Source organism: Rhipicephalus microplus, unplaced genomic scaffold (genome assembly GCF_043290135.1).
Source record: "Rhipicephalus microplus isolate Deutch F79 unplaced genomic scaffold, USDA_Rmic scaffold_18, whole genome shotgun sequence".
NCBI classification, from domain to species: domain Eukaryota; kingdom Metazoa; phylum Arthropoda; class Arachnida; order Ixodida; family Ixodidae; genus Rhipicephalus; species Rhipicephalus microplus.
In genome coordinates this window covers 8,416,657-8,444,647 of record NW_027464591.1, presented here as the reverse complement: position 1 = coordinate 8,444,647, position 27,991 = coordinate 8,416,657, and the positions used below count along the sequence as shown (strand labels likewise).

Sequence of the window (27,991 nt, the reverse complement as noted above, 5' to 3'; positions counted from 1 at the left end):
CACTTAGTTTTATGACTCACTCATTCATCAGGTGGCGCTGCTGTGAGGGACAGACAGACAGACAGACAGGAAGGCAGGCAGGCAGGCAGGCAGACAGACAGACACACAGACAGACAGACAGACAGACAGGCAGACAGACAGACGCACGAACAGACAGACAGACATACAGACAGACAGACAGAGCCACGGACAGACTGACGGGTGAACGCACAGATGGACGAAAGCATGGACGGACACAAGCAAGGACGAAAAGACAAAAGGACGGGCAGAAGCATGAACGGAGGTAAGGACGGAAGCAGGAACGGACTCACGGACGGACAGGAGCACGAACGGATGAGCGAGTGGACGGACGGACGCTTTCCCCACTCTTCATCATTCATTCTGTGGATATGCTGTGAATTTTTCAGCCCTCAGTCGACACAACTAGCAAAACAACTTGCGTCCTCAAAGGTAGAATATAGATTTTAATGACGCCCCGCCGCGGTGGTCTAGTGGCTAAGGTACTCGGCTGCTGACCCGCAGGTCGCGGGTTCAAATCCCGGCTGCGGCGGCTGCATTTCCGATGGAGGCGGAAATGTCGTAGGCCCGTGTGCTCAGATTTGGGTGCACGTTAAAGGACCCCAGGTGGTCAAAATTTCCGGAGTCCTCCACTACGGCGTCTCTCATAATCATATGGTGGTTTCGGGACGTTAAACCCCACAAATCAATCATTAGATTTTAATGAGAAACAATGTGAATGCTTTCTCAGTGTAGTAACTTCGTCTTCATCAGTCTGTCAGAGACCAATCACTATCATCGTTTTCTGCCCAGGAGCTGCATCTCACTCGAGGGCACAAAGCCGTCTGTCTTTTCTATTCATGTTCCATGAAAGTCTGTTGTCCTTATCACCGTCTGTTGTCCTGACCGATATCCTGGTAGCCGTGCCGCGGCGTACCTTGAGGTCCACCACATGGTTGTGAGACCCGAGAACTCACGGGTCGCAGCGCGGCACTTTCAGTGTGACACATTCTCAAAGGTCGCAGCGTGGCACTCTGAATTAATACAATCTGTCAATTCATTCATTAAAATGGAAATATTGACACTCATAAACTGTAAATTAAATTTTTGCGATATAGCACACTTCTTAAAAAGGGAGTACTGAAAAAGGTTTAGTTCGATTAGATTGCTCTTTGTTTAACATATATTGCGGATCTACGTCTTCAAAAGGGTGCATTAACAGTCGTTTTTTTTTTTTGCGCCAAAAACAGCTGAAGCAAGTCCGTAGCGCCACTGCACCATCTGAATCACCCGCCCCGCAATTATTACTTGACGTCATCATCACAGCTCCCGATTTCTCTAAATAACCTAGCTTCCGAGAGCTCTACCACCGTAATTTCTGGCATCCCCGGCAGCTGGTTTAGTTAGTGTCAGTGCTTCTGTAATTAATTTTTATTCTATAAGCCAAGCCCATAATTTATTATTCAATGTAGATGACGTTACACGTGACGTCATTTTAATGAGGTACCCACGGATCCCGGCAAAGGGTGCCGATTCAATTCCTTAATTTCATCATTTTCTCGCTTGCAAAGGCTCCGTTTTCAGCAGTAGTTCTCGCCGTTCTCTCCGTTCTTAGTTCTCACCATTCTCATCATTACACTGTAACGCGCTACTTTGTAACGTTCCTATCCTTTTTTGTGCCACTCACACTGCAACGCTGCGGTGTGCGGACCGAAACGGCCTCCATAACGCACCGTCAAAACTGTCAACTTTTTGCGAGACCGCGGCCACCACGAGATTACAGCCGGAGGAGCAACGTCGGCTGATCCAGCTATAGCAAATGGCGCGGCGCGAGCCCGGTGAGGCCTTGAAATGAGGGCTCCACTTACAAGGAAGACGCCACACCTTAACACAAATAATTGTTTTTCTTTCTCTCTCTTTCTCTCCCAGTGACACGAATAGCCTAATGTGCGTGAAGGACGTTCCAGTCATAATGTCACCCATCGGAAACCTTGTCTTTGCCTTCAGCCACCTTCGTACGCGTTAGTTCGGCAGTGCACTTGCTCAAACGTTTGATTGCTGCCAAGGCTTCGCTGCGTTGTTTGTCATGTTATGCACTTTCTTTTCATATATACCGGCTTGTTCCCGATTGCGGCCTTCAAGTGGACGTCTAGTTCTAATAACGCTCAATTAAGGTTCAATATATGTCAAACAGCGCGTGTTCGGCACTCCCCTTCAGTTGCCTTTGAATACATATTAGTTGTCTTCTCCCAGATGATCACTATTGTATACGCAGTGAACGCTCTTCAATGTACAACTGCACCCTTTATTTAAGGAATACCTATTTATACATCGTTCTTAGTTGCAGTGTAAAGGCCTTTATATGCGCGCGTCTCCATGTTTAGGGTGGTGTCAGCCTTTGACCCACCACTTACGCCCGCTAAAACACAATGTTGTCAGTCCAGATTTCCATTGCAACAAGCTTGGTTCTCGCGACCAGGCATTCCTGCTCCACCACCCTGCACCAGCTGCATGTTGGCGCGGGTGTGCAAGCTCCGGTATGAGCTTCGTTTGACAACACCGCAGACCTAGCTTCCGCTACGACAACATCATCGCGCTAAGCGCACCTAGAGGAACTTTGGAGTGTAAATACCAAGGTGCTGCATGCCGCAATGCAAAACCATCTGGAGACTGTTCCGCTTCTCGGCAGCCGACGGAAACGCTGGATTACACAAGCGAAGCTAGAGTGCTTGTAGCCGACTTTTTTCCATTGTTTGTGAGGTGAGTACCCGTTGTATTGCGAGTAAATTGAGTGCATCGCCACATATTTCGTGAAATAAAGACTAAGTCATGCGATGAGAAGCAGTTTGAGCAGAGCAAACACGACAACTTTCACAGTAAAGAAATTGTACCACGGGCTACGCTGGGCTATGCGAGTGAAAGCTGGTTAACTTGAGTATGATTGTTTATCCTCCTAGTCGAAGCGCAGTTCACCAATGCAATGATATGACTAGTTGAACGTGTGGTCCTTCATGCATTCACTATCTGCGTTTCACCGATTTTTGAAGCCGTCGTGGCATTCGTGGCGGAAACGCCAGGTCCGTAAACTAGAGCTCTGCCCGGGCCAATTTTTCTGGTCAGGGCCCGGCCCGGCCCGAAAAATCTATGCTTCCGACCTCCCAAGCCCGGCCCGGGGTTTCGAAATCCAGCCCGTACCCGACCCGGGCCCGAAATGTTTGGGCCCGGCCCGGCACGACCCGTCTAAGCCAAATATCCCTTCGGCATAAACGAAGCACTGTCTAATCTTCGGTTATTTTATAGACACCTGCAGCACACAAGATAACTTCCAAAGAATGTTTTGAGAACTTTTTTCAGGGCCACAACTTCAGCTGCTCCAGTGTATTTTTTCGGTTAATTACGCCTGTAACACTTTCGGCAAAGAATTTTAGAGCAATGTCAACTAAAATGGGAGTCACAGCTGGCTCTCTCATCTACGCAGTGCCGTCAACCTTGCTACCTTATTTTCACATTTCAAAGAAAGACTGCAAAATATAATATTCACATAAAGTGAAAAAAATGCCAGACATATATATTCTGAATTTATGTAACGTGCATATGAGCTATGGCTGTTGGGTTAATGTAGCAAGTGTCCTGAAAATTTAGTTTATTCCTCAGTGGAATGAAGGTGGAGTGCATGGGTGTCAACAACGTTACAAGACGTTTGACGAAGTGCAAGATGATGTTGTCTCACTCTGTATGTCATGAGTAACTAGTCATAATTGTCACACCATCTTACCCTTCTTTACTAATTTTGGTTTACCTAACGTTATTTGGGTCATCACGCGAGCACCCAGGCGTAAAAGGTGGATAGATAGATATATATATATATATATATATATATATATATATATATATATATATATATATATATATATATATATATAGATAGATAGATAGATAGATAGATAGATAGATAGATAGATAGATAGATAGATAGATAGATAGATACATACATACATAGATAGATAGATACACATAGATAGATAGATAGATAGATAGATAGATAGATAGATAGATAGATAGATAGATAGATAGATAGATAGATTATGGTGCCTGCAGCACGCAAAGGAATGCTTCGCAAATTAAAGCCATGTTTCCACCAGACACACCTCGACGAGCCAAGTGACAGGTATACTTAGAATTTTTAAGAAACATACGGTATTCAGTGCACGCAGCCCCCTTATGTCCCGATAAAGCAGCAACTTCGCAGCTTGCGAAACTATGCGAGGCAAGGAAGTTGGACCTCTGCAGACACTAAGCCGAGATTAGCTAAGCACGCACAACCCGCATACATTGAAATTTTACGAGAGATGGGGATCATGTCACCACTTTTGATGCGTGTTACTTTTTCGTTGGTATCTAAAAACAGGAGAAGCTAAGAGAACACGTTTGAAAGAATGAAAAAAAAAATTCTCAGTATGGCGTGTCACTGGAGCCTTTGAAAATTTATGCAATAAAATGTGTCACTACAACCGTGACAGTACACCTTCATGTTACAAAGAATACAGCAGCAAATCATCATCATAATCATCACCTTCTTTAGAGTTTTAACTAACTTTCACCGCGGGAGCATCTTTACGTTAGTTTATCGAAACGAAAGGGCTATACGCTGGTACTTTGACAAATTAGTACACCTATGAATAACTGACAAAATATGGCAAAGACGAAGGAATCAGTAACAATGGGAACTCAAGTTAACTATTATTACCGAATTACCAGATGCCACATACATGAAGCTGCCTCGCTAACACAACAGATCGCCAACATTGGCATCGATAGGTTCGTCTGGGGTAAAATTCATTCCGCATCATGAACTTCAAGTGCACAAAAAACAGCTCCTGATAGATTAATGACTCACTCGTCGTGTCTAGCAGTCTATGAAGTCACGCAGCTGGAAACAAGAGCGGCGGCCGTGAGAGCGTTGCTGCATAGTGGTAATGTATCCCGAGATACGCATACGTATAAGATACGCTACTCTATAGGCAATGTATTGTTGCTGTTGCATCAATAACACCTGGTAAACCTTTCTTTACACGGTACTCAAGAGCGTCTTTCACTCAATGGTGTAAAGTCATAGCATCCTTATGGAGCAAAATGCTAAGCGTCTTGTACCGTGAAATTACCGTATACAGGATAATGGGCTCAAAGTGTTCTGCATTGCAATGTTTGAAACAGTATGTGTCCCATCGCTACGTTAAACCCCACAAAACAAAGTAAAACAGCATACCCACGCCATTACAACGATACGAATGAGATCCGAGCCTAATCCAGGCCTGACTTAGGCCCGGGCCCGACCCGGGTCCGATGCCCCCAGGCCTGCGCACGGCCCGGGCCCGATCTAACAACCCCTCAGCCGGCCCGACCCGGCGCGCGGGCTGGGCCAGGCCCAGCTTTTTGGGCTGGCCCGAGCCCATGGAGTGCTTTACCGTAAACCACAAACAGACAATCGCGTTCGCGTCTTCCTTCGCTGGCAGATGTTCACGTTCCTGCACTTTCACCTCGGTCGCTGAGGAAAGTCATTTGGAAAGGTAGACAGACGAGCCGACGAGCACATTCCCTGTTGGCTTGCACAGTTGCAACACAACTAAGTTTTGTGTGGCTTGCCATGGAGTATTAGTTCTTCCCTTCAATGACACGCGGAGCCACACCGAAACTGGCTCAACAATGACAAAAAAGATTTTGCTTTAGTGATATAGAATGCAGCCGATTTATTGTTCTTGTCCGTCCGGCGTTCTGTCTGTGTGTCGGTATTGAAAGGAGCAGTATATGCACTAAGGAAGTCGGTTGTTTCCCCATAACTGAAATATTCCCTATAGGCTATTGGTGATGCGTCATTATTTCTGTCGTCGTTGTGTTTCATAACCAGCCACAAATGTGATTTGATATTTTGAACTTAGTTTTTATTTAGTGCTTGTAAAGAAAATGTGTATGGACTCGGTGTATGTGGTCGGCACCATGTATGACTTTTCACCTTATTGCTTTATTGTAGGCCCAGCGCGAAGAAACAAGCTTCCAGCAAAGCCGGAAGGATGGTTTGAAGAAATTAAAGCCACATGCTGTTTGGACGCTGTTTGCAATAAAATCTGACCATGAAAAACTTGGTTTGTCTCTTGTTGCTCCCCATTGCTTTTCTTCTAGCCTAATATACAGGCTTGTGAGGGGACGGGGAGGGTTCGTGTAATATGATTGAGTGTCCCACTAATTTCTGGCATTGCTTACAGCTTGTAAGGTTTTTAGGCACTAAATTGAATAGATTCGTTCGCAGAAACTAAATTTGCTGCAGGAAATTATATTATGAACAACTGCAATATTTAGGGTATGAAAAACAGGCTTGCGGAGTTATGCGGTTTACAAAGAACATCGCAAGCTACCCGGTTGTTTGATCTGCCTTCTCAGTCGTTACGGGTACCGTCTATAACACAGCACGGTTCCAAGCCTTGCACTAGAAGGCCTTTGAGGTGTCTGCAGAGTTACGGTAAATTTGCTTCAGGAATGCCGCGCAGACATTGAAGCCCATTCAAGTGACATCGGGAGCCCCCCTCGCAAACATAGGCTTTCTAAATATCTTCCCTCTGCCAGTGCGTTGGGTCTAGCAGGTGAGAGAAACGAACTCTTTTGATGGTGTTTTATACGAACTTGAGTCACGAATACATTTTTTCTGTTGTACGAAACGGCGGCTAATTGAAGAAACAACCCGTCAGCTTTCAAAACTCGCTATCTCTGTCTCTCTCTCTCTCTCTCTCTCTCTCTCTCTCTCTCTCTCTCTCTCTCTATATATATATATATATATATATATATATATATATATATATATATATATATATATATATAAACTGTGCGCATTCATTATGCACTTCTTCTCATATATGAATTATCATAATCCTCATCTTCACTGGGTGCTACCACAATCATCATCGGGTGTGTGCGCGCTCGGTCTCAGACTGCCCATTCGCTGCTGAGCCCTTGGCTGAATAAACACTGTCTCAACCCAGATGCCATACGTGGTGGAGGTGAATTTTAAGTCCTCGGTCCTCTCTCACCTCGCTCGACTCCCTTGAGCTGCGTTCAGGCCACCGATTCCCCACCCCCCCCCCCCCCTGTCTGGCAGCATGTCACAGAACGAGCCTACCGGCGCTGCTGCCATCACTGCTGCCATCTCTCCCCCGCCGTCTTAAGCCGCGCCTCCTGTTTACGTACACAGCCACCAGCGTGATACGCCTCTCTTCGTCGGTCGTCGCGGAGAAGACGTGGAGGACTGGCTCGATGAGTACAGCCGCGTGAGTGTTACTAATCGCTGAGACGATTCGCCAAGCTCCACGCGTCTCTTTCTACTTGACCGGTGTGGCGAAGACGTGGTACTTTAACCACGCCATCGACATACTCGACTGGGTGACCTTCAAGCGGCCGCTCCGTCACGTTTTTGGCACACCGGCCATTCGGTCCACAGTCGCGAAGGGAACCCTCGACACTCGCCAACAACATTCCAGGGAGTCGTACACGTTGTACATCGATTACGTTCTTGCGCTCTGCCGGCGGGCCAATTCATCCATGCCGGAGTCCGACAACGTACGCCACATATTGAAGGGCAGAGGCCTTGTTGCCTTCAACTCCCTGGTTGCTCAGAATCCGGCATCCATAGCTGACGTAGTCGTGACATGTCAGCGCCTCGATACTCTGGACTCGGTTCGTCTACAACCAGACATAGGCGAACAATCTAACAGACCTCTCCGTGACCTCATAAGAGACATAATACGGGGAGATTTGCAGAACATGGGTTTCCCATCTTCTCCACCGTTTTCTCCACAGTCTACTGGAGCGGCATTACGCGACATCATCAGGGAGGAACTGACATCTCTGAACTGTTCGGCTCACGTCCAGTCACCCTCGTCTCGGCCCATACGAACCTACGCACAGGTCGCTGCTATGCCTCCCAGCGAGGTAAACACGACGTTGCCGCTGCCATCGTACGCGTTGGTCGCTGCCGCTTCTCCCCTCAACTTTCGTTCGATCCCGCTTGACCCTTCCTCTGCACGCCTGACCACACTCTCTTCAGGTACACCGCATAGTTTCTACTCTTCTCCCTGGCGCTCACCTCGCCCTGTTTGCTATTACTGTGGATATTGCAGCCACATTGCTCGTTTCTGCCGCAAGCGCCAGCAAGACGAGTGCCGTGGTTACGACGTGCGTGAACGAGACACTTTTTACCATCAAGGTGAACGTATTTCATCACCTACACACCTATATATAAACATAAAGTACTCCCTTCTCGTTGAAACCCACGCTGCCTTCGCTGTAAGGGAGCGACTGCTGAGAACCAACTTGGCGGCTCGTCAAATATGGCGGCTATTTTAGCCACTTGTAAGCAACCATGATCAAAGTTGTCACCACCCTAAAACACGGATACGCGTGCACTTGAAGGCTGCCTATTGCAGTGAATCACTAAGTGCTCTCTATCTTTAGATAAAGAAATAAAAAAAACTCAGTGCTGTTAATAGTAAGGAACGTCTGCATTAATTTCAGTTGAGGTTTTTTTTTGTTTGTAACCTCTACTGCTGCAGAGCTGCTGTAATATTTGCAACTGCCCAGAGCATGTCCCTCTTGGTGTCTTTCATGTCATTGATGAGCTACCTTTTCATAAATGAGATCTAGATCACAGTGACGCAACAATATTTCGAAGGAAAGTCAAGAACAGAAAATTACCTTAAAACTTGTATTTACAAAGCTAGCAAAATCTAGTGCCTCGCACCTTATGCAGCCGTACAAATCTGTGAATTTACTTGCACCAAATTACAGAAATGTTCGTTCTTTATAATAAAAAATTGGCTTCATTTTGTTGCTTTTTTTTTGGTACGCTAACTGCCATATTTTCGAACGTTGCTTACGACGCGAAAATGGGACATCAAAATGAAATTAGTGAGATGTCATTCCGCGACTGGTTTTGTATGAACGACGAGTGGCTTACGGCGCACGTGTCAGCTTTCCGTCTTGCCAGCTGAACATAGAAATCTCATGCAACAACTCTGGTCAAACTTGTGTTATGAAGAGATGTGATTTATCTTCCTTTTATTCCGGTTGATTTTGGCGTTGTGCTAAAAAAACAAACAACGACGTTTGCGCTCAACAACAAATGTCAGTAAAATACGACCTAAACAAGCAAAGACAGTTTGAAGGAACGCCAAATACAGCTGTTTGTCTCAGAAATGTTTCAGTAACCACTTGAATACAATTTAAATGAACGTCGTAAGTAGAACACTAACTGGAATCACGAGCAGTTGGCTGTGCAGGAGATGGCTGGAGAAAAAGGGCTTGCCACCATTTCACTGGGAAAGCAGCAGGTTCGGCTTCTTTGAAGCGCATGACGGCACAGTCAGAGCTACGCGTGTCGCAGGTGTGATTTATATTCACAATGGAGCCACTTCAACAAAATAGCTCAACTTAATGAACCACCACGAAAGCTGGAGCAAGTACGTATTAGAGTCTGTTTAAAATAACAATATTAAATACATGGTGTTCATAGACGTATTCTAAAAGCGATATTCGGACTACTATAAGAGCCTAAAATATTATCTATCAGACTTTGCGCAAGAAAACTTAAAGAAAGGAAATTGAATGTTAGGTATACAACACTAAATCAACACCGACCGAACAAAATGATTACACAGTCTTCGTCCTGAAGCAAAGAATTACACCACTGATACTCAACATATTTCTCGTCTTGATTGCTCACCAGAGGCTTTGCTATAGAAAGTATCTATATCAATGGAGGCCGACAACACGTAAGGACATACCAAATAAACCTTAGGAAAAAGAACTTTATTTCTAGAAAGCAAATAAGCGTAACCGATTAACTCACTTCAGCGGCCATGGTAAGAAAGCGGAGGTGACATTTGCGATTAGCGCAAAATAAAGCCGGAGCATTAGCTTGAAGGGAACGCCGAAACTACATTGTCACGCCCAGTGAAGTAGTTTATCCGTCAAACCGTAACGGGTCGCGAATGTTAGGACAGCATGGCTAAGGACGGCTGCAGCAGTTTCCGGTTAGAGCGTATAGTGCATGGCTCTGGTGGTCACGTCCAATGCTCCGAAACTCACAGAAGCGCACATGACGCCTGAAGTCGAGTCAGTTTCAATTACTTTCTCACGCATACCGGAAAACATAAGCCAGTCGGCACGTGAGGCTCGACCCAGGGCATGTTAGGTAGGTCTGCGGAAGAAAGAAAGGTCCACGCTCTACCGTATAACAGCGCCCTCCAGTGACAGTACCACCCATCTTCGCTCTCGCTGCCAATCTGCCCCACCCACGAAGGCTTGCTGTCGATATTGGGTAAAGCGTCTGATTGTTTCTCTGTGTGAAGTTAAAGAAATAAAAAAAGTAACTGCCCTTATTAGGAGGGTAAGACGCGCCACGTGGCTTGAATCATTTTGGGTGGAACGTGACGTGGCTGTGAACCTATCTGAGCGAGCTCATTGCAGTGACTTCCTTCATTTTCGATGGTCGTACTCGAAGTGCGCTAATAATTCTACCGGCTCCCACTTGCGTCGTATAGAAGTATGGTCAGGTTGAGCACGTGTTACGTCTAATAAAGCCAAGCTGCTGTTGAAAGTGCAGACCGTAAATTTAGGGAAAAAAAGGACCGCTAAAATACTTTTATTTGGAATACACTTTAGATTTTGAGTTGCTCCCATTATAATTGCCCTGGGATAACTTCAGAGGGGATGGTGATTTCCGCAAGTTAAAGTGTTATGGACCTGGTGCGTAGGTACAAAACAGACACATTGTTTCAGAGAGACACAAATTGACAAATGTGTTTGTTGCGTGAACATGAGGACGGTGGAAGGGAGAAAAAGACGTCAGAACATGCGCAAAAAAATCGAATTTTTTGTGCGTGTGTGTGTATGCGTTAATTACGCATGTATGCGTGAGCGCTTTTTAATGAGAGCAGTTTGGCAAAATGTGTACGAGTGTCTTCATAAATGACTTGCTTCTCAATTTCATTTGGATTTCGTAATATAAAGTGTCGGACCTCCCCTATTTTTACAAAAACAGTGGTGTATTTAGACAAGCTGCTGGAAACTCCTCATTCAGGCGTTGCCTCTAGGGGTGCTCTTCGCACATGTGGCCCTACCGGGACCGCTCCCTGCGCAATGGGGCCAAATAACCACTTTTGGCCCACAGCGGCGAATAGAAAACACCAACTTCAATACTGATGACTAAAGCTATGCTCACCAGCACATGACGGAGGATGAAACGAGGTATAGTGGGGGCAAAATTTCTATCGGTATTAGTAATGAGGCAATTTTACTCACCATTGCCCTTGCCCGCATGTGTAGAAATATGAGCAAAACTTGGTTTATCTTCTCTTCCAAACCCCCCTTCCTCGCTCCCTAGTCTCCTGATCGTCAACAGAATAAAAAAACAAAAAGCGTAAAATTTTGCTTGCATGGCGTAGTGGGAAACAGTTGAAATAAAAAGAAATTCATACGTTGTACGGAACCAGGATATGCGGTGCGTAGGATTGTTGAGCAATGTTTGTATAATCAGGCTGTGCTCTTCCAAAAAACAGACAGCTCAACGAGAACAGGGAAGGCGTTGTGTAGTTGGTGGCATACACCATCATGAAAAAAAAAATAAAGCCAACGTGTGAAGTTGTGATGTGTCAATCTCAATGCCAGCGAGTACAGGAAGAGAAATGCACGTGCTTGTGAATACAGACGTTTTATCGACTAATTTTACCCCGCGAAGTTTTTGTGAACGGTTGCTGACCGTGGGCAACGTAGTTCCTCTCGGCGTGGTCAGCATTTAAATGTTCGTCAAAAATTACTCACTAAATTACATGTAGCAACACGAATTCCTATAGTTTGCAAAGTATATATGCGTAGATAGCAAAAACTATTAGGAACGCCTTAATTCAATCTATTCATGTCACTTCTTTTACAAATCACCCATACTGAAAATCTGTAGAGCCCGCTTGCCTAGTACCATCGTTATTTTTAAGATATATTCTAACACTTTGTAAAAAGATTTGTGTGAATGAAACAAGTTAGCTGGCCTAAATAATTCACATATCTTGAATAAGCTTTTCTTAACCCGAATACGGCTTCGAAGAATTGTTATGCTGCCTTCTAATAATTCTGCCGCAGTTTTTACCAAACATGTGGTTATAGATGGGTGGCAAACGGGCTGAGTCAGCCTGGGAGTACATGGTTTTTTTTTCATGTCACTGTGAAGCGTCAAGGTGTTTATGAATGATGTGTGTATGATGTCATACGCAAATACTCAGACATCTTCATTTTTTCTGCTGGCATTGGCAAACAAAATGAACACCAAATAATGCTCTACCACGACGCAAGTATTAAAGCCGTGGCGGAAGACCGTGGCGGAATTTTTGACCGAAGCCACAACCATGGAGCAAGTGCTGCAGGTGCGCTCTGCTGTGTACGACCGGCTAGTGAGTGCCACTTCGTCAATCGGTCAGATCGGAGATGCGGCAAGCAACATCAACATCGACTCTCTTTGCGATCTCATTCGATCGGTGGTGCGCGACGAACTACAAAACATTCAGTGCCAGTTCCAACCTACTGCAGGGTCTATTTGCAGCCTTGTCAGAAACGAAGTGCGACAGGCTCTCCAAGTGCCGCTTTCCAGCTATGTCCCGCCTGTCCCGGTGAAGCCACATCGTGCATCATACGCAAAAGCTGTAAACCGATATATTCCTGCTTCACCGCGCTTCGTTAATCCTATGCCTCAGGATTCTCTTCCTTCGCTGCATCCAATTCAGCACTTAGAAAATCGACAGCAGCTTCCCAGAAAATCCGACGTATGTCGCACACCAGACAGACTACCACTGTCTTGCCACTGTGGTGAAGCTGGACATGTGTACCGGGAATGTCCCTATCGTCGCCTCGGACTACAGGGTTTTGCCATCGACGCACCATGGCCGAGATTTGGCGAAAGACCAAGAGCTATTGAAGATTACCTCTCACAGCAGCGCATGCCACAGCGGCGGGAGTCGCGGTCCCCATCCCCAGGAGCCTCCCAGGAGCGGCGCCGGCGCGCTCGCCAAGACCTAGGCGGGAAAACTAACGACAGCGACCTTCGGGAGTGAGGCCGCTGACACTCGACGCAAGCAAAGCCTCCCACCGACGCAAGCACGGGCACGGAGCAATTCCCCGACGACAGCGACGAAAGCCAGAAGCAGATTTTTTCTGGATATACATGTGGTAGTCGACGGTCACCACGACGTTAGTGCATTATTGGACACAGGTACGGACTACTCGATTATAAACGGGAAAGTAGCAGCGCACATAAAGAAAGTTGTAACGCCTTGGTACGAAGCACAAATTCGTACTGCCGGCGGGCATGTAGTCACCCCAATCGGCATGTGCACTATCAGAGTGAGCATTCGGGGACGTACGTTTCTCGCCAGTTGCCTCGTACTTCATGACTGTTCCCGAGACCTAATCCTCGGAGTCGACTTTTTGCGGGAGCACGGTACTATTATCGATCTTCGAGAGCGTACCGTGACGTTTTCGACAGCTGGATCCTCCGACAAACCTGGATGACGACATCCGTGACATTACGCTTCGCGTTTCTGGCGACAGCATCATGTTGCCTTCGCGTTCAAGCGTCCTAGTTGATGTGGCGTCTGACAAGTTACGGTATGGTGAGGTTGTCGCGAAAGGCAACTTGACGCTTTTGTTCGCGCTAGGTGTCTGCGCTGCAAGCAGCCTCGTCACGTTTTATGACGGACACTCTGCCCTACTTGTGACTAATTGCAGTAACGAGTACCGGCACCTGTTTCGTGACACTGCCATCGCCTTCGCCTACCCTATCGCAGACGTTTCTGAATGCTTCGCATCTACATCAGCCAACGACGGGCTTCGACCGACACCAAGCGACGTGACTTCACTACTTGGAAAAGTTGATGTCAACTCGACCCTCTCGGAACAACAACAGACCGAGCTACGTGAACTGCTATATCAATTTAAAGAGTGCTTCACGTCCACCTCGAAGGTTCGTCAGACACCGATCACCAAGCACCGAATATTGACGTATAACGACGCCTCGCCCATAAAACAACACCCTTACTGTGTTTCGGCAAAGGAACGTGACGTTATAGATGCTCAAGTCAAAGAGATGTTGCAAGATGACATTATCCAACTTTCGAAAAGTGCCTGGTCATCTCCGGTCGTGCTCGTGAAGAAAAAAAGATGGATAACTGCGCTTCTGCGTGGACTACAGGAAACTTAACACCGTCACTAATAAAGACGTCTATCCGCTGCCTCGCATCGACGATTTCCTCAACAGACTGCGGCGGGCCAATTATTTTTCATCAATTGACTTGAAAAGCAGCTACTGGCAGATCGAAGTTGATAAACGAGATCGTGAAAAAACCGCCTTCGTTACACCGGATGGCCTATATGAATTCAAAGTGCTTCCCTTCGGCCTCTGTTCTGCACCTGCGACATTCCAGAGAATGATAGATACTGTCCTTACTGGTCTAAAGTGGCACACGTGCTTAGTTTACCTCGATGATGTCGTGTTTTCTGCCACCTTTGAGGAGCACCTGAAGCGTCTGCAGACTGTGCTGAAAGTGCTCCGCTCTGCTAACCTGACACTGAAGCCAGAAAAACGCCACTTCGCTTACAAGGAACTTGAGTTTCTCGGCCATGTTGTCAGTGCGGATGGTATTCGATTAGACCCTGACAAAAGTACCACCGTGGCCTCGTTTCTTGTTCCACGTGATAAGAAGGCAGTGCGTCGCTTTCTAGGGCTCTGCGCGTACTATCGCCGCTTTAGAGCCAATTCTTCTAGGATTGATGAACCGCTCACTCGACTCACTCGTGAAGATGTTCCATTCGTCTGGGAGGAAGAACATGACGCAGCTTTCTCTGAACTGCGGGAGCGTTTGCAGACACCACTAGTCCTCTCTCGCTTTGACCAAGACGCTGATACTGAAATTCATACTGATGCCAGCAACGTGGGTCTTGGTGCTGTCCTCGTACAACAAGAGAGCACAGAGCGAGTGGTAGCGTACGCTAGCCGCACTCTTTCCCGCGCCGAGGTCAACTACTCCACGTCAGAGAAAGAGTGCCTCGCTGTTGTATGGGCTACGACGAAATTTAGGCCTTACCTTTACGGACGCCACTTCAAGGTAGTGACCGACCATCATTCGTTGTGCTGGTTAGCCAACCTACAGGACCTGTGTGGGCGACTGACACGATGGAGTCTTCATCTGCAGGAATTCGATTTCACGATCGCTTACAAATCAGGCCACAAGCACGAAGATGCTGATTCCTTATCCCGTGCACCTGTCGACGTTTGTGGCCACGACACCGAGGATGACGACGGTTTCCTTGGGGCCCTTACTACAACAGATCTGATTACGCGACAGCGTGCAGATGATAAAATTCGCGCAGTTATCGAAAACCTTGAAAGACGCAACTCGTTTATACCTCGATATATTTCTTGAAGTCTGTCGTTGTTCTGTCTGCGAGATGGGGACCTGTATAAGAAAAACTTCAACGTCAATGAGAGAATCTTCTAGTTGTGCCAACTGACATGCGTGACGACATTCTTCTTGCCTGCCACGATGAGCCCACATCTGGTCACTTAGGTTCCTCTCGAACTCTCGCTCGAGTTCGACAAGCATACTACTGGCCTAAGCTTTCTGCATCAGTTAGGCGATACGTGGAAAGCTGCCGGGAATGTCAACGCCGCAAATCCCCGCCACTAAAGCCCGCAGGGCTTCTTCAACCAATAGAACCACCCAGAGCGCCATTTGATCAAATAGGAATGGATTTACTGGGGTCCTTTCCACTATGATCTGCCGGGAACAAGTGGATCGTAGTAGCCACCGACTATTTGACGAAGTACGCCGAAACAAAGGCACTAACTACAACGCGCTACGGCTTCCGACGTCACCCAATTCTTTATGGACCAGATCGTTCTTCGACATGGCGCCCCGTCGTGCGTAATCACAGACAGAGGAACAGCATTCACGCCCCAGCTCATTCATGACGTATTCAAGCTCAGCTACACGAGCCATCGCAAGACCACGGCATATCATCCGCAGAGCAACGGCTTGACAGAGCGACTCAACAGGACCATCGCTGGCATGTTATCTATGTACGTGGATGTCCAGCATAAGACCTGGGACCAGGTGCTACCGTACGTCACATTCGCGTACCAAACTGCCGTCCAGGAAACAACGTGATTCACGCCTTTTCGTCTTGTCTATGGACGTGAGGTCCAGACCATGCTGGATGCGATGCTTCCACACAATTGCGATGCTTTGATCACTCCTGATGCTGTGCAGCTTACCCAGTACGCCGAAGAAGCACGCCAGTTAGCACGCCTACACATTACGCACCAGCAGAGTACAGATGCATGCCACTACAACGCTCGCCATCGACAAGTTGAATACCATCCAGGCGATCAAGTTTGGGTGGGGACTCCAGTCCGATGCTAGGGATTGTCAGAAAAACTGCTCAGTTGCTACTTCGGACCATACAAAGTCTTGCGACGCGTGAGCGATGTGAACTACGCGGTAGTCCTTGACGGCGCCTTCTCACCACGACGGCGAAGGCACTCCTCGGAGATTGTCCACGTTGTGCGCCTGACGCCGTACTTCACGCGGTAGTGCGACTGCGCATGAACCATATCGCTGTTTTTGTGTATGCGCGTATTTTCTGTTGGTTCGCCACGACTTTGCCTTTGTACTTTCCGAGCATCAGAGTGATGCCTTTTTTTTCTCAGGGGGGGGGGGGGGGAATAATGCCACTTGGCTGCTAGTTATGGCGAGCGCAAGCCATGGCTGCCCGCGAGAATGGAAGACAATGTTCTGGGGCAGCGCGTGCTCTGGCTAGTTGTTGATTATTGAAGCAGCCATCTTGCCAGTTTTCGGTGCGTTTCCCCGCCGGCTCAGTTCTTCCTAGTTAAAGACCTTTTGTAGCACGTGACAATATAAAGAGCTTGCACTCACAATTCAGAGGTTGGAGGCTCGATTTCACGTGCTGAAGTCTTTTGCTGGATTATTTTAGTTCTTGCATTTTCACATATATAGATACGTGTACATATACGCTGAATGACCACGACGCCCACGTTGATGATGACGCTGGTGGCAAGATCGGGCCGAGAGTGTCCATGTAGTTGCTATGCAATAAAAATGTACAGACTGCCATGAAGCTGCCTCATTTGTATTGTCGTGAAGCAGTGCCATGAATCTTTCGTGTGCCCCAAATTATGGGAAATTGGTTTAACGCTTTACCAAAAAACGACATGATATATAAAACTATTGCGCATTTGTTTATAGTTTGACATAAGAAGGCTGGTTTTATGTGTACTTCACTAAGTGCCTGCCTATGAGCCACCTATAAAATATATTGTTAAATAGTGAGACGCAGTTCAACGCAGTTTTCTACAAGCACAGTAACAAATGGGCCAAGTCCTAATTTATTCAACTTGTACAGTAAACCAGCAGGCAGTAAGAGACAGGTGCTGTAAATTATTTCACTGCAATAGAGTCGACGCAAAACTTAAGCGCATCCTTTTGGTAAGAACCCAGAGTAACGAATAGCTTTACGTTAGTGCATCAAAGCTTGGAAGGTTTCCATTCCAAGAACATCTCGACCCTTATCTCGTCAATATTTAAATATCTAATTCACGCTTCCTTTTAATTTTTTTGATTTTTCGGTAATCATTAAAGCTTGTCGAACTTAGGAGACTTCATCTGCAACCAGGCGTGACATTTCACGAATGTTTACCAGAAGACATAAAGAAGAAAACCCCCACAGGTCACATGCTACTCCACTCCTCTACGCAACGGACAGACGCGATTGTCCAACACCGTTACGTCACGCGTTGCGCCACAAGAAATGTTCACAGGCCACGATACACCAGCATACGTCAACGAAGAGCAATATTGCTCTCACCACTCTCGTCGCATGCTATCCAAGTCGCTGACTCGTTAATATTTGCACGCTCCAATGTTCGACTCTGCCCCGTCCTCGCCAATAAAGGCCGTGAACATTTTTTTTTACCAGGTGAATGTTGTTCTTCAGCTTCTAGTTGTACCTTTCAGCATTTTTGTCTTTTTTTTTGAAATCGTGCACTTCGTTCGCTTAAGTTGCTTTCTGTTCAAGATTAAGAAAAAAAGAAAAACCCAATCTCCATAGTGGGGTACAAATGAAGACCCGATGACCTAGAGGTCTAGAGGACGAGGTTATTTACGAGGAACAGTCCGAGCGGACATTTGGAATTCTGCCGACTCTGTGAGAACAACTTTTACGAGGCGCTCGCCGCTCGGATTCATTAAAAAGTCGTAAACCAGCCAGTTTTCTTCCATCGCTGGGCAGAAAGAAAGAGTGCACCACCTGCTCACTTCCTCCTCTCTGGGCCACTTTACTCTGGCAACGCTAAAGTGTGGATTTCTAAGTGCCCCCTCTCAGTGTTCTCTTTGTCATTATTTCCTCTTGCCAGGACCATGCTTCTACCAACACTCGTGTTATGCCATCGGTTACCTTGCTCGATAAGTGATTTGTCTTTTTGCGGGGCTGTACGCACGTGCGCTTTCAAGTATATGCTGTTGAGTCGTTCAACGTGAGTGTATAATCTCGCGTTTAGAGACCGCACGCGGGCTTGACAATAAGTAATGTATATGTTCCGAGTCTGCACTACTTGTAACCCGCATGCAAACACATACGACATACGCACGCACAAACGCACACACACACTCAATTATATATCATCATCATCAGCCTGACTGCGTCCATTGCTGGACAAAGGTCTCTCCCACGTTCCGCCAGTCAACTCGGTCCTGAGCTCGCTGCTGCCATTTTACACCCGCAAACTTCTTAATCTCATCTGCCCACTTAACCTTCTGTCTCCCCCTAACCCCCTTCCCTTCTCTGGGAATCCAGTTAGCTACCCTTAATGACCAGTAATTATCCTGCCTACGCGCTACATGTCCGGCCCATGTACATATCCTTTTCTTGATTTCAACTCTAATATCCTTAATCTCGGTTTATTCCCTGATCCGCTCGTCTCTCTTCTTGTTTCTTAAGGTTACACCTATGATTTTCTTTTCCATTGACCGATGCATCGTCCTCAATTCAGACTGAACCCTCCCTGTAAGTATCCAGGTTTCGGCTCCGTAGCTAAGCACCGGCAAGATGCAGCTGTTATATACCTTCCTCTTAAAGGATGGTGGCTATCTACCTGTCATGATTTGAGAGTGCTTGCAAAATATGCTCCACCCTATTCCTATTCTTCTAGTTACTTCAATATCATGGTTCGGCTACGTGGTTGATTGATTTGTGGGGTTTAACGTCCCAAAACCACCATATCATTATGAGAGACGCCGTAGTGGAGGGCTCCGGAAATTTAGACCACCTGGGGTTCTTTAACGTGCACCCAAATCTGAGCACACGGGCCTACAACATTTCCGCCTCCATCGGAAATGCAGCCGCCGCAGCCGGGATTCTAACCCGCGACATGCGGGTCAGCAGCCGAGTACCTTAGCCACAAGACCACCGCGGTGGGGCTCGGCTACGTGGTTACTACCTGTCTTAAGTAGACATAGTATTTTACAACTTCAAGTGCACTATTACCCATCTCGGAGCGCTGTTCTCTTCCGAGGTTGTTGTACATCACTTTCATTTTCTACAGATTCATTTCAAGACCTACCTTTCTGCTCTCCTTGTCTAACTCCGTTATTATGAGTTGCAATTCGTCCCCTGAGTTACTCAGCAGTACAATGTCATTGGCAAAGCGCGGGTTACTTAAGTACTCTCCATTAACTCTTATCCCTAACTGTTCCCATTCTAGGCGTCTGAAAACCCCCTGGAGATTATATACACTTCGTGGTATATACACGCATATACTACTTTGGTAGAGCTCCTAGGACGTGTTAACTATATGTACATCGTGTAGTCTTGCGGGCATAAAGAACATACTAATCTTTTGTCTAGAGGCGAGCAGATGAAACTAACAGAAATGAAATAAGGGTCGAAGTATAACGATAAGTTCATCGTCTCAGCACATTTATACATTGATTTCTAGAAAGTGTCATTTAAATTGCAGGCAAAGCATGTTTCCAGAACTCATCCCCATTTCACGTTCCGTGTGCGGCAAGTTTGTCAAAACAGCTGAAGATGCGTACAGGTTGATAACGATAGCTATAGGTTTTAGCGTGACCAAAGCAAGATATGATTACGAGGCGCAGAAGTTTTGATGGCCTGGTATTCTTTAACGTGGATTGACATCGCACAATATAAACGGCGCTTTAGAATTCAGCTTCTATCTAAATGCGACCACCACTGCCGGGATCGAAGCCATGAGCTTCAGGTCAGTAGTGGAGCGCCGTAACTGCTGTATACCTCCACAGATAAAATTGTTAAGGTGTTTAGGAAATTTTATTAGCCCAATTAATGCCAATGCGGAAATGCGATACGTAATATGATTCTCGCGTCGACAAAAAATTGCTTATGTTCTTCGATGTCATTGAAGTTAGGGACATTTGACAATAACTGAGCAAAATTTCTGGCTTTTAAGTCAACGCCTTGCTTCTGGCGAAAGACGCTTTGATTCTTGACTGAAATCTGACGGCACCGAAAGCGAAAAGCATATCGTCGTGAATTTTTGGCGTTGTGTGAAGCTGCTTAAGGTGTATTTCGACCATAGGCCACATGATTTGGCCGCTTGTTGGCCTCACATGCAATTTCGGAACGATTATAATATGATGTGACAGATTTTGAAGTACTAGGGGAGCTTTTGGGGCAACCACCGTGAGTATTACAACCAAATGCAAAATTCTGTGTTGGGAAAATGATAGAATTCACGTACTGCCATCCCCAGTCATTCTTCGTGCAATGCCCACCGGTTCCTAACAACGTAACGACTTTCCCAATAGTGCTGTATAGGGAACAATGGGTGGTACAAGCGCAGCCGAAGCCAGTGCAGGAGAGATATGAGTGTATTTTGAATGAAGTCGATTTTTTTTAAGCAGATTGTTCAAAAGTGGAGTGAAGTATCTCGCGCTGTATACACAAAGCGTTTGTCTCGTATAAGTACATTTCGCCATATGTCAGTATCGATGCTGTCGCTTACATAATATACAGTAAAAGCACCGTTCGTTCTTCTTCGGGACATTTGTTAGTATTTCCTTCAATATGTTTCGTTTGTCTCGTGAACACGGGTCTCGATTTGTGCAACTGCCGATTTCCGCAACAGATGATTTGCGCAATATCTTGCTCGAAACAGTTTTCAGTATGATTCTTACAGCCCGTTATAACTGATATTTGCTCACATTCTTGTGGCGAAACTGCGACACTGTTCGTGTTTGACCATGCACTCGAGCGGCATGCTTAGTAGAGTGACAGACGAGTCTCGCCACAATTTATGTGGAATGCATCGTATGTCACGATGTCGTGCTAGTAAATGTGGCCTACAGGACCTGTCACCAAGCTCTGGTTATGCAATGCAACCACCAGGTTGTGTTTATTCGTGGTACAAAGACGTGTAATCAACCAGCTCCATCAAATCAGACTCCAGCAGACACACAAGAAAAATGCACAAAGTGTATGGTGAAGTCTACTTCGAGGTTTCTTGCAGAAGCACTGTCTTTTCTGAAGGTGTGTGTGGAAGCCATTCATTATCGTGCCATCCAGCAATCACTTCCAATAAGAGCAGACCATTGGCAGGTCTACATTAAGGGCTGAGTGTCGCTTATTTGGTGGGGCTGAGGGTAACGCTATGAGAGGCACAATCATCGAACGCCCATGTCAGAACGCAGGCTGATCCTATTCTTGCTCTATGTTTGTGTGAGCTCTTAAAACGAAACAAAAAAAGTGATCCAAAAAGTGATACAACAGTTATGTGATTACATCACCATATGGCGTCATCAGATTGTCATCGAAGCAAAAGAAGGAAAGTAGGGATATGAAAGAACCACGGCCGCTGGATAAAAAAAAACAAAGTTGCTTTTATCCAGTGGTCATGCCTGTACGACAAGTGCACATTACAAGCTAGAGGAACGGAGATGAATTGTATTTTTGTGGAGCTAAAAACTTGACAGAGTTTTCGCTGCCGGTTGCCTTAAAAAACCCTAACTAGTTAGTAGGGCATGCTATCCGTGGTACACGCAGGTGTATCTAGCCAACCACGTTACATACTCCTATACAGTTTGTTTTTGTTGGCGATCAACAATATTATCTTAAGTAAATTAATGAAAATACTAACAGCAATACGTGGTGGATAGGAAGAATCTGATATAAGGTACGCGATTACGAATATAAGAGGCTTCTTCGAGTCTCGTTGGCATTGATGAGGAGTGTAAGGCATTACTTTGTTCGTGCTCGATCTCTTCTCGCTTTCTTTTTATCTTTAAAACACCCCACCCCTTTTTTTGTGTAAAGTAGCATACGGGCTCGTCTAGACTGGTTAACATCCCTACCTTTCCTGTCCCTCCTGCTCCTTGCTTCCTTCCTTCCTTTATACAAAGTGAGATCTTGAAAGGCCTTCGGGTACAATCAACTGCTATCAGGAGAACGGTCAATGCGATGCTAAAAATATAGGCGATAAGAAGCTTTGCTTACGGGCACTCGGTGCGAAGTGTAAACATTTCCGGCATACGTAATACATTTTATTTGCTGTCTTGTTTTTAGGATAAACAAGAATGTCGCAGACGGTGAGCAAAGCGTTGAGGAAACGTGGGAACATAGCGCTAGACATCGTACAAAACAATCTATCACGCTCGCGGTTTTTCACGTCAACGTAACTTTGACGGTGCATAGGTCTTGTTTGCGAGAAGCCGCAGCGAGGAAGTTAATTCACCGGCATGCTAAGACTCGGTTACGAGCACATAACAAGCTCACTGACCACTGCGTGCAAGCTGGCACAGAAACAATAAACAAGTGTTGCCTGTTCTTGATTACTCCATTGTTTTGTTAACGTTGTGTTTCGCTTGCTGTGTTTGCAAAAAAAAAGAAAGAAGTGTATCTGCAATGAACTACGGATACCGAGGCCTTTGTCAGGCGTATAAAACGCTCTTTGCCTCTGTATCCCTTTTTTTCTTGCATTTCAAGAAATGAAACAAAATTACTTTTACTACTACAAGTAAAAAAAAACAAAGTATGATTAGATGTGGCATACTGTAACTTTTCTTGATTGCAACACCAGTGTGGTGGGCGAAATGAGTCACACGCGAAATGTAGGCAGCGAAAAGGGTGCTCTGGGAAAGACATGATTTGGTCAAATACAAAGCCACTTGTGTGACTCTGTTCGTAAATACATATTTGAGAGAAACATGCACCTCGGAAACTCTTCCATAATATTACGCTTATATTGTCTTCCGAGTTTCGGAAGTCCCGTTCAGTTGCATGCGTACTTCCGAGTTTCGGAAGTCCCGTTCAGTTGCATGCGTACTACGATAGCAGCGCTATCGCACAAAAGAATAAGGGACCGAATTTGCAAAACTTGCTTTCGGAAGTCCGTTTACCCTTTTGGTCAGCCTGATTCAGCAATTTGTGTGTCCCATCATGATTAAATAAAAAATAATCTTTTGACGAAATCTTTAGCGTAAGACATCTTTGAGAACACGAGCCCAGTTTTCATAGTAACTGTTGTTGATTCATTTCTCAAAACAACAATATCATTATGAGGGACGCCATAGTCGAGAGCTCCGGAAATTTCGACCACCTGACGTTCTTTAACGGGGACATAAATCTAAGTACACGGGTCTAAATAACTTTCACTTCCACCCAAAGTGGTGCCGCCGCGGCTAGGATTCGATTCCGTGGCCTTCGGGTCAGTAGTTGTACACCACAGACCACCCCAGCGGGTCAACGGGCCAAGATTTCTCGCTACAAAACTTGGCCCGTTGTTCAATTCCGGTTGTGCGACGCGGCTGCGGCAGCCGCCTTTAGATGCGGGTGAAATTCTCAAGGTGTGTGCACTGTGCATTATCAACACACGTTAAAAAACTCCTGGTGGATGGAGGTTTTTGGAATCCGCTAATACGGTATCTCCGATAGCCCAAGTCTCTTTGGGGCATTCAACCCCATAAGCAAAAGCAAATGAACGAACCAAGTTAAGGGTATCACAGAGTGCTCATGGTTCAATGATCATTTATGCCCTGGCGGTCCCACGTATTTGTTGCTCAAGTCATTTATTTCTCGCAAAGATACGACACAGCGGAGTACGTTATTACGCTGGAAACGAATTACATCACCCAAAACTATTTCAAAATTTTAACTATATTCTGTTTGCGCGACATATTTCTGTTCAAGGAATTCTGATGACAACACCCATTTCTCAATACACACTGCCGAGCTCACGGTAAAAACCTGCCTTTGTTTCATGTAGTTTTACAGAATTAAATGTCATTTTTTTTCACTGAAGTACATAAACAAACGTAGTGTGAAAATAAATTTTTATAGCCGAGTTCTGTGCGGACGAGTATTGCGGACCTGGCGTAGTCTTGAAACCTCACTAATATAGAAATTGTGAACTGCACGAATAGTGAATCGCAATATCTGCCGTAATTCGTCATGTGGCCGACAAAACTTCGTTTAGTTCAGGGTTACACGTTTCATTTTCTTGTGCGAGAAGTCTCCGTTTTATCCTGATTAAGTCAAAGCCAGAAAACCATATTATTTCAATACCAGCCGCATACCACTCCGAAACTTTTATTCTGATCCGCTCCATTTTTATACAGTTACTGCACGCATGTCAGTTACGTCGGCTCGCTGTTTTCTATGCTGAAATTCTCGGCAAACGCAGCCAATATCTAACCTGACTTTGCGCTTGCAAAACTCTGGCTGCAAAGACTATTTTTAACCTCACTCGTCACTCCACACCTCCTGCAGATGCGTTTTTGATGCGATGTTGAAAGCACTAAGTGAAAATGCGATAATAATTACGAAACGGCCACTTTTTGCGCAAGGTTCTAGCTTATACCGTCACCCCCTTATCGCCACCAGTGCTAACGCCTCGTTGCGATTCTCCTATGATCGCGGCAACACAACTTTTCGCGTGGTTATAGGCCACCGGTGAAAAGAGACCGACAGGTCGTGTTGACCCGTTCCAGTGATCGCGGCAACACTTTTTTGCGTGCTCGGTGATCACCGGTGAAAAGAGACCAACGGGGCGTATTGACCCGTTCCAATGATAAAACCGGAGTGCACCAGGCGTACCTTGGCTAATCGCCGCGGCACGTGCCATCGCACCAGACCATTATAACGGGTTTCGCCTTCTGCTGACGTAGACGACTCGGGTCAGGCTGTCGCACGATCGCACATGAGGAGGATGAAGAGGAGTAAGAATGTCGTAATAAAAAAACGCAAAGGCAAGTCCCTCTCGCATCAACGAGTAAACAGCAGAACGTAGTGAACAACGCCAAGGTCAATCTGTCTCCGGTGGTCGACGAACGGCGCAACTGCAACCGATGCCGTTGGCCCAATTCATTGCAACGAGCGACGCGTCATAGAAGGGCACGTTCTCTTGGGTCGTTGATCGCAACATCACTTTTGCGCTTTCCTCCACTAGCTTCTTCGATAATACTTTCCTTTTCTTTTTTCGGTCGTTGGCGTCATCTTCTTGTGTTTTTCTTTCATGCCGCTTCTTTGAATTCCCCTGTCAGCGCAGCGATCGGAGGAAATAAAATCTTCATCGCGGAGCCATTGACCCGTGGATAGTGCATTTAACGGATCAGCGAAGCCGACTCGGGAACACGGAGTGGCGAGTATTTGACGTTAGAAGCGCTTAATCGAGAGTTTTCCACTCTAACGTAGAGGTGAGAAGCTGACGCTAGCATTGCGTAACTTTTTCGAATCATCTCGTGCGATTATATAGGTTAGTTTCGAATTTCGCAGTTTTTATGCGTGTCGTAGATCAAAAGGCGGCTTTCGCGAAATGTGGAACGTTTAAAGGTTTTCGTTCTCTTTTTGCCTGTTTATTTCTTCCATGCTGGTGTATTAAAAAGAAATGCATAGTTTGATCTTCAGTCACACCAGTCTATCTACACGCTTCATCGACATTAAGGGAAAGGCGGCTGTGTCGGAATGAATTCATTTCCTACGGTTTCTTTTTGCCCGCATACCTTAGAGCAGACGTTAAGACAACTTCTTTCGTTCGTTGAACTTGACAGGCAGCCAGTTTCGGAAGAAGGTACGCGACTGTTCTGCATGTACCCCGAAAATTGCGGAGGCGACATTTCAAAATTGGAATCGCAGTTATTGTAGCGTCTGTAGAAAACTCGCTAGTTGTAAAATAGTGTGTGCACAAGAATACCGATAATGCCATACAAGATATTAAATCATCTTCAAAGCTTGCAGAGCCAACAAAATTGTCACTGCAGTTTCGCATTCCATCGCCTACGAAGTAAACCCATAGATGGTATTTTCGTCGTAATACATTACCTAAAATTAAACAGAAAAACGGTATTTGTGTCAAAATTGCTAGATTTATAGTTTTTCAGTTCACGTTCGTGCTTTAAACCTTTCTCTGCTTCACTAGTCTTTCGTGCTATTTTAAAACAAACCCAAAGTAGTGTACTACTTTTTTGCTGAAAGCATGGGCTGTCTGAAGTTTTGAATGAACACATGGTCGTATGAATGAAAGGTTGGAACAGGTTCACAATTCCATATGAAATTCGATCTTTGTGTGGTCGCCAAGGTCGCGTATTTGTTCCTTGTAAAAGAAACGTTGTACATATAAAACAGCTTGTGTGTTTACGTAAAAATCACAGCATATCCATGAAGTGAATGATGATGAGTGGGGCTAAGCGTCCGTCAGTTCGTCCGTGTTTCCGTCCATCCGTTTGTTCTTGCTTCCATGCGGCCGTGCGCCCGTTCCTTCATGCGTCCGTCCGTTCGTCCGCGCGTACGTCAGTTCGTGCGTCCGTGCGTAAGTCTATGAAGCCATGCGTCCATCCGTACACCCGTGTGACCATCCATCCATCTATCCATCCGTCCATCCATCCATGCGTCCGTCCGTTCATGCATCCTTCCGTCTGTCTGTCCGTCAATCCGTTTATCTAGCGAATACTCCAATTACAGCCATCTCGAATCTCTTAATCATACATTTATAATATACAATAGCGCCATCCAGTGGACATTCCAAGGACTAAACGAGACGTAGCACACGCACACTTTCTTGCACTTCGTGTCTACTTCCCACCTTTAGGTTAACCACCTCGAGTTCATGGTATATACTTGTTCACTGTATTCACGGCACTGCGGCCCAACGCTCGCTAAACCTTTCTAAAACCAAGGAGGTTACACCCTGCGAGTATAACGTAGCAACCCTTTGTTGTCAGATAGTGCTCAATGTACATGTCAATGGCTGCTCATGGGGAATGAGAGACAGGAAAATTCGGCTTTTAGTTAACGCGCACGCTGCGAATTTTTTATTGTTCAACAACGCACAAAAGAAATCTCCCACTGGCACCACCTTACAGGTCAAAGCGTAAGACATGTTACGGGCAACGACGAGGGACAAACGGGTGCCGCCTTAAAGAGCTTCGCCCCTTAAAGCCGTCCCGGAGGCCTTGTGTTTAAAACAATTGTTCGACGATTTAGAGTTCACAGAACTCTACTATGATTGTGCGTTATGCTGTCTGGTGAACCCATCTAATTATATGAATGGTTAATTGCAACTGAGGAGGGGGGGGGTTAGGAAGAAGTGGTTAACAATTTAGAGTGCTTGATGCTCCGCTATGGGAGAGCATAAAGCCGGCTTATGGCCCTCACACTCGATGAGGACACGGCAACACGAAGTAGATGCCTGTGTGTGTAGAAAAAGTGGGTAATGAATTTGAGCGCTTGGCACTATACTATGGGACAGCATAGAGCCATCCCAAGAAGGTGACCGGAACAGTGTCAACATAACCAAGTGAAGCTGGCAGTGCTAACATATCTGAAATAGGAAAACCTACAAATTTTTTCAAGCTCCACT

The 27,991-nt window shown here is 45.9% G+C and overlaps 1 protein-coding gene across 1 annotated transcript in view; it reads right to left on the bottom strand.

Annotated features, from left to right (window-relative positions):
- Positions 1-27,991, bottom strand: part of LOC119177764 (calcitonin gene-related peptide type 1 receptor) — a 160,468-nt gene that overhangs the window by 113,391 nt on the left and 19,086 nt on the right. The gene's annotated exons all lie outside the window — the stretch shown is intronic.